The 8,193-nt window shown below is 44.2% G+C and overlaps 1 pseudogene; it reads left to right on the top strand.

Moving 5' to 3' along the window:
• LOC114030807 overlaps window positions 1-1,289 on the top strand; it is a 31,816-nt pseudogene extending 30,527 nt beyond the window's left edge.
• Window positions 1,290-8,193: the final 6,904 nt, after the last annotated feature.

Raw genomic sequence — 8,193 nt, 5'->3', positions numbered from 1 at the left:
AGAATTCACACTGGAGAGAAACCTTATGAATGTCATGAATGTGGGAAGGCCTTTCTTCTGAGCACCACTTTTGCTGTACATCAGAGAATTCACACTGGAGAGAAACCTTATGAATGTAATGAATGTGGGAAGGCCTTCAGCTGGAGCACAGAGCTGGCTGAACATCAGAGGATTCACACTGGTGAGAAACCTTATGAATGTAATGAGTGTGGGAAGGCTTTTTGCCAGAGCTCTCAACTGGCTCGTCATCAGGTAATCCACACTGGAGAGAAACCTTATGAATGTCATGAGTGTGGGAAGGCCTTTCTTCTGAGTACAACCTTTGCTATCCATCAGAAAATTCATAGTGGAGAGTAACCTTATGAATATAATAAATATGAAAGAGCCTTCAATTTGAGCAGTGACTTTACTTGACATCAGACTGGATAGTATGTAATTAACTGTGTGAGTGTATTTAACCTTTGAAAGTCATCAGCCACAGCATACAACTGTACATAAGATATTCCACATTAGGAAGTTTATTATAAATGAGGAATTATAAATTTCACAGCCAATGCCTTCTCAGCATCAGTTTATACTGGAGAAAGAACATCTTCAGTTAGTGAACAGAGCTTACTCAACATCCGAGAATCACAACTTGCACAGCAGATAGGGAAGAAAGCTTTATGAATGTAGTGAACTTGAGAGAGATTTCAGCAGGAGCTAGTCTTTGACTGAAAGTGAATGAATGCAAACTATAAGGAGACCCTATATTTGAAGAAAATCTCTAACCTTTACTGTTCTCCTAACCTTAACCTTGACCTTAGCTATCCCCTCCTCTTATTTGCCACATTTGCAGCAGCTGATTTTTGCCAGTGTAGTTTCAGTAAGTTAGGAGTTTTTGTCAGATTAACTCCATTTCTCTTAAGTTCTCAGAATCATGAGCCATTTTCCCCTCCTTCCTTCTATTCCCAGAAGAAAAGATATACTTGCTGTTTGTAAAGCAAATTCTTTTTCTTGATCCCATCCTCATCTGCGTGTTCCAGCAGGCGTTCCTTTCTTGTGCTTTTTCCTAACTGACTCGGGTCTCCTCGGTACTGAGGGGGAAAAGACCATTCCTGTCCCTCTACTCCATCCAGACTGTTCCATCTCCGCTTTCTTTTTTTACATCTGTCATCTGAACACTTAGCAATTGAGTCTCTATCCCAAACATTTCACAGAATTAGCTCTCAAGAAATGTAAGACTCTTAGGGGCAGCTAGGTGGCCCTGTAAATAGAGCACTTGCCCTGGAGTCAGGAGGACCCGAGTTCAAATCCGGCCTCAGACACATAACACTTACTAGCTGTGTGACCCTGGGCAAGTCACTTTACCCCATCGCCTAGCCAAAAATAAATAAATAAATAAAGGTAAGACTGAGCAAGTGGCTGAATGAGACATTGTCTAAGCTCTGCTCTCCTCCATCACATGCCAGAATTAAAAAATAACAACCACCTAGGAAAAATCATTGGGATAAATAGCAGAAATGCCAATAACAAGAATCTCAAAGGCTCTACAATACAAGGAGTAACTACTATGCAGTAACACAGAATCTTTTGAAGACGGAAAATGAGAGGGAAAGCATTACCATAACTACTACAAGGTCTCTCAAATTAGGGAACAATGGAAAAGGCTTCTGGAATGGTTTTAGAAAGGCAATTTTTAAAAGAAGAGTAAGGATGGAAATTAGAGTAGAAAGCAGAATTCTCAGAGACATAAAAGACTGACAAAAAATAGGTAACTTAGAATAAATGGAGATTTTCTTCAGAACTGTTGATTCTCTGAAAAAGAGAAACAGATCTGGAACCCAAAAGGGAAACAGTGGAAGGATCTCAGAACAATATAAGACTTCTTGTAAGAATATCTAGTTTCTCTAGAAGCCATAGTAACTGACCTTAAAGAAAGGATGCCCCCAAATAATCTGAGCATTAGAGGTCTTTCATAAAATCACAATGAAATAAACTTCCTGAAAAGCATCTTTTAGTAAAACAAAGATGAAAACTTCCCCCCCAAACTGAAAATGGAGTAAAGTATGGATCAATAGAATCTACAGATTGCTAAAAGAGAAATTTGAATTTTAGTTCCCCAAGAAATGTGTAAGTTTAGCTTCAGAATTCCAACATTTAACAAAAATTCTTGCAAGCACCCAAGAGGAAACTTTTACATTTCTAAGGAAAAGCAAACTAAGTTGCACAAGATCATTCTTTGTTCACAAGAAACAACAATAAAAGGAATATAATATTCTGAAAAGCAAAACAGATTAGCTTGCGCACCCAAGTAACTATGCAAAATTGAGTTTGACCATCAATGAAAAAAGATTGACTTTAAGCAAAAGAGGGGAATTGGAATTTCCTTCTGGAGAAGCTATGGGTGAGCAAGCCATGGGTGAGTCAATTGGCTCACATCCCTATCAAAGAAATTTGATGAGTCAATGATAGATGGCATGACATAATGCATAGAAGGTTACCTTTGGACTTAGGAGAGCTGGGTTAGTCTTCTGACATTTTCTGTATGACCTCAGGAAACTCCCAGGCAACTCTAATACTGAGTTTTTCTTTAATTGCTGATCTGCATCTTTAGAGGGCATTCTATACAGTGATAGAATTACAGGTTCGGGTAAAAAAAACATCCATATAACAAGAAAACACTAAAGAAAAAAATTTTTTATGTCTACAGAGCTAAAGACGACTATTTTTTTTAAAAGATTATATTATTGGTGGCCTTTTTCTTGACCAGTGCCTTGTGGGACTACTGCAGCCCACCTCACCATTTCTTGTGACATTGACATCTGAATTTCTGCCTGTAGAAGTAAGTCCAAGTGATGGGCAGGGCCCCTTTATAGGAATGGATACATTTATTACTGTATCCTGGAATTGATCCAGGCCATGCCTCATTTTGAGAGATTCACTTCCTAAGAAGTGTATTTGTGTAATGTATTATAAATCTTTGCATGTTCAGTTTTCTTCGAAGTTCCTAATGGCTTATGAGCTCCTTGCCGGCCTATTAACAGTCCACTCGGTATTTTTCTTCTGTTGTGACTTGCTAGAAGCCTTACTGGCTTTGAGCAGTTCCCCTTCTTACTTCCTCCCTCCACACATGAAAATGACAGTACCTTTTTCTATAATCAGGCTCTGGATAATTATTAACATCTGCTCTCTGACCAACCTAAGATAACAGCTACCTTTCAAGATGTGTCTCATCTTTAAGGTAATTATGAACATTTGCCCAAGACAGGCCTTCTGTCCAGATAATGGCCACCTGTGTCTAGGATTGCTGGGGATGTTGATTGCATGCAAGGGCTGAGTTGCCTTAAAGAGCAGTTATTTTGGAAAAGGCTGACGATAGGCTCAGGCATATGTATTCTGGTCAGTGTGGTCTCCAAGTCTTCGAGGCCAAACCAAAAGGTGAGAACTTGTCTTCAGAAGGTGAGAAATGAAGGCTTTTCTCCAAAAGAAAGAGTAAGTCAGGCTCCTATAGCACTGCTGAAGGTGCATTGTTGCCAAAGCTCACTTTGAATGACATGAAAGACTAAACTAGGAACCATCTTTGGCTCCTGGGGATTATTGAAGGTAGTTGCATTTCAGCAATCAACATCTTTTGGGACCCAGCTGCCTGTGCTACATCCTTCAATAAATCCCATTTGAATCCTACAGTTATGTGTGGTATTGGGATTTGCTTTTGTAGATTTAATGGTGTTATTCTAACAAATCGTCCATTTATTGAACTTTTGCTGCTAAGTGTTGGGGAATGGGCAGAAGAGACTGATCACCCCCATCCTTTGAAATTAGAGCCCCACCCAACACTTTTTTTCAGGTCTATTGAGAGAGCATTTAGGGGTGAATTTAGAAAAACAGGTCAGACAAAAGGGAATAATAGGAAAGGTTTACAAACTGAATAGTCAACAAACTAGAATTCATATTCTTATTTGCAAATTTAAAAAAACCCTAAATTTACTGACTTATACAATAAGCCTTACAACTTTGTACATCTTTAAACTACTTACAATTTGTAATATGTTCTCTTTTTGCTGCAGTCACTCGTTTTACATTTAGACAGAATCCATAAGATTTTGCACATTCACTGATTTTTCAGGAAACCACATTTATATCACATTGGAAATTAAGTGTTTTTTTGAGAAAGTCCATTTTCCCAGGCTTAATCTTGATTTTAGCCCACAGGATTTTAAAGAAATTTATTTTTATTTTGAATTTAAACAATAAATAAAATGGGTATTTTCATATGCAAAGTAGAACAGAAAAAGGGGATTGTCCTCAAGCTGTAGATCACTATTATGTCCTGTTTGCCTTTTGAGAATAAATTCAGCCTTTAGCTTTCAAAGCTGTCCTGCTTGTCTCTGCTTCTTGCTTTATATTCTTTGCATTTAAAAAAGATGCTTCCATAACCTTTTTGATTTTTGCTACTCTGTCTCTTGTCCCCTTCACCCCCCCCCCATTCCTTCATTTATGGATGATTAAAGCACCGTCCCCTAGCACCTTTCCAGGTTTATTATACTACCTATGGCAGGACCAGTATCTACCACAGTCCCTTAACATCTGGGTTGGGCTGGGCTAGGTCTTTTATCTGAAAAGCTTTGGAACTGCCTTCAAGACTTAATTGGTCATGTGGCTAACAAGATGGAGGATTAAATATTTTTTTTCTAATAATCAGGATCTCAAACCTTTCCAACAAAAGGAGACATGCCTAAGAGAGAGGCAATATCAGCTGTCTACACTTGGTATCTAAAATACCAAGAATATGAGATAAAAACCTGCTGAATAATAACAAGCAGCACCAGGACTGTGACGACTGCGGCCCAGATGACACTTGGCCCACTTGTTGTTTGGCAGAGGTCAAGGTCATCTGTGCAGAGGAGTCCTGCAGGTGGGCTGGCCCGGTGCCACTGCCAACACCAAGAGTTCTCCTGCACCATCGGTGTTCCTTGGCCCACCAGCAAGGGTCACCTTCCCTAGGAGCCCCTTTTGAGAGAGCTCCTCTTCTGTGGGGCTTCCCCCATTTACCTACAGCCTGGACCAGCCCAGTTGGTCTCGCCCCAGGTCCCTCCCAGTTCAGTCCATCCTCTCAGCTGCCACTGTGCTCTTCTTAAAGTGCAAGAGATGACCTTTGGTGCCTTCCTACTCAACTCTTGCTCCTTGCAACTTTGAGGATCAGATGTCAACTTCTCTGTTGGGCCTTTAAAGTCTTTCACAATATGCCTCCATCCTGTATTTCACTATTTCCATTCTCATTGTACATCATTCCCCTTCTTGTATTTTGTTGTCCAGTCTACGAAAGGGGAACAGGAAAGGTCCTCTGCCAAAATCAGGATCTAAAGGAAGTCGGGTTCTGAGAGATAGGGGTGAGGGTAAGGGGCATGTCAAGCATTGGGCACAGCCAATGAAAAGGTATGGCAATAGGAGATTGAGTATGTAGCATAAAGAGATGGATTGTAGGCATTGTAGAGGGAAACATACCGTAAGGATACTGGAAAGCGCAAGAGAACCAGGTTGCCACATAGGCTTTGACTAGCAACACTGGCCTCCTGGTTGTGCTTTGGAAAATATTCCGTTTCTTAGCTCTCGGCATTTTTTGACTTCCCAAGCCTGGAATGCTCTCCCTCCTTGTCTCTGCCTACAGGCTCGCCAGGCTTCCTTTGAGGTACAGCTGAAACCCTGCCTTCTACAAGAAGCCTTTCCCAACGCCTCTTCATTCCCTCTTTTGATTACTCCCTATGTATCCTGTATATAATTTGTACCTAGTTGTTTGCTTGTCTCCCCCATTAGACTGTGAGCTCTTTGAGGGCAGGGACTCAGTTTTTTGTGGTTGTTTTTTGCTTGTATCTCCAGCACTTATCATCATACCTGATACAAAGTAGCCCTTATGCAATGGTTTTTGACTGACCTTTAAGGTAAACCAACCAAAAGACCCAGTGACCTCGTCTGAGGGGAAGGAAGCTTCTCGATCCCAAGCAGTCTTCGTTGCTTTTTGGCTAATGTTATTGTCTCCGTGTTCTTCTGCTTCCGGAGCACGCGGATCACACCAGTCTTTCCATATTTCTTTGGACATCTCACATCCATCCACCAGTTCTAACAGGGAGGTAGGTGCTCCGTCCGGTTCTCAAACACTCCGTGGGCTCTGGAATCTCATTGATCTGTGTGTTCCCTGAAGAGAAGTATACCCATCACAAGCCAGCCCTGCCCACTCTGGATCAGCCCTCATGGGGTCTTTCCTACTCCGTTCAGACGTTGAGATGAGATCAAAGGAGCTGCACATACAGGTGGTGCCTGTCCTGTTTTCCTCTGGTCTTTCTGCGGCACGATTAGCCAGCTCATCTTTTTAGCTCTTCCATTCCCTAGCAAAACAGTACAATCCTATGGGGGGGTGGGGTGGGGAGATGGATTGTTAATGAAATAGAAGACTTCCAAGCATTCCTGATGAAAAGAACAGAGCCACGTGGAAGCACTGAAGTTCAAACAGAGGAGTTAAACACAAAAAGGGAAGGTGTTCAACACCGAACAAGGACTACAACAGAGCCAAAAAAGAGACTGAGAGGATTTTGGAAGGTAAAATGGACAATTAAGGTTAGATAAACTATTGAGAGACAGGAGGGAGGGAGGGAGAGAAGCTTAAAATCTGGACAGACATTTTCACACATGACTAACGTAGGAATTTATTTCACCTTTGTAGATATGTACTGAGGGATTTGTTTTTGTTCTTTTTTAATTTGCTCAGTGGGGAGGCGGGAGTAGTCAGAATGATAATGATTTAAAAAATACTTGTTACCTGAAAAAACAACTAAAATAAAGAATTTATGAGACAGAGACAGGGGAGGTGAGAGGGGGAGAGACAGAGATTGCTGTCTTGCCCAACTCCGATCAAGCAGGCATAGTTCCCCTTTCTGCCACGATGGGCCAGACTGTCGGACCCGCACTACCTTCACGCTGTGTCTAGATATCTAAACAACCCTCACCCTAAATCTAATCTTACATTTATAGCAACATTTTAGGAAGAGTGAAGAGCTGGAAGGAAAGCAGCTGTCTACCCAAGGTTATGGAATATTTGAACCAAGGTGGCCAGATGAATCTAATGGAATATCGCTGCACCATAAAGAATAATCAAAATGAAGAATTCAGAGAAACATGAGACACGAGACGTCTCACACGAACTGAGGCAGAGTGAAGTTAGCAGAAACAATTCACACGATGTCCGCAATGACACGACGGAGATAAGACTGAAGGCCGTAAGCGCCAGGCCCCAGCGGGGAGGACACGCGAGCCTTTCGGGGCATGATGAGGCTGGCTCTGCCAGGTGTCGCTAGTGGGTGGATTGATTCTGACTTCATGACAAGGGCAGGGACCGCGCGGAGTGACCACAGCGTAAAACAGCCTCAATGAAGCCTTTCTATGTGTCTGTGCCCAAGGCCCCCCACACACAGGAGCAGGTGCCAGTGAGGAGGGCCTGGCACCGTAAGAAGAGCTCGGCTGTGCCAGAGCGCAAAGGAGGCTGAGGCCAGCGGGGACCCCAGGACAACACGATGTTCCTTTTCCAACTAGCTCTTTTTGGGGGGGGAGGGGGAGGCTAGGCCATGGGGAGAAGTGACTTGCCCAGGGTCACACGGCTAGTAAGTGTCTGCGCTCTGTCAGGTCGTGCGGGGGAAGCCAGGAACACTCCTCTTCCCAAGGTCAAGACCGGCCTCGGGTATTTACTAGGTGTGTGACCCTGGGCCTCAGTTTCCTCATCTGTAAAATGAGCCGGAGAAGGAAACGGCGAACCCCTCCAGCGTCTCCGCCAAGAAAGTCCCGGCGGGGCCAGGAGAGTCGGACCCGCCCGGAGAGATGGGGCGGCCGGGGTCCGTGGCCAGCTGCTCCCGGGGTCCGGCGGCTCGCCCTCGGCCACGGTCACGGTCACGGTCACGCGGGGGGCCGCGGGGGGCGGAGAGGAGCCCCCGGGGCGGCTGGATGGGGTGTCGGGCACCCCAGTCTAGGCGACGAACGGGGCGGGGTCGTCAGCGGGCTCGGCAGACCCCCCCCAATTCTTGGCCGGGGGGTCTCGGGGGGGCGGGGCCGGGGCACCAGTCACGGGGACTGAATGGTCAGTGGGGCGCCATCTCCTGGGGCTGGGCAGGACCCTATGGAGCTTGGGGGGGGTGGGGCGGGCCTTCCGGGGGGAGGGGCGGGCCC

Source organism: Vombatus ursinus, unplaced genomic scaffold (assembly GCF_900497805.2).
Source record: "Vombatus ursinus unplaced genomic scaffold, bare-nosed wombat genome assembly UNPS02015012.1, whole genome shotgun sequence".
Taxonomy (NCBI): Eukaryota; Metazoa; Chordata; class Mammalia; order Diprotodontia; family Vombatidae; genus Vombatus; species Vombatus ursinus.
The sequence above is the reverse complement of the archived record's forward strand: the minus strand, read 5'-3'. Positions and strand labels throughout refer to the sequence as shown.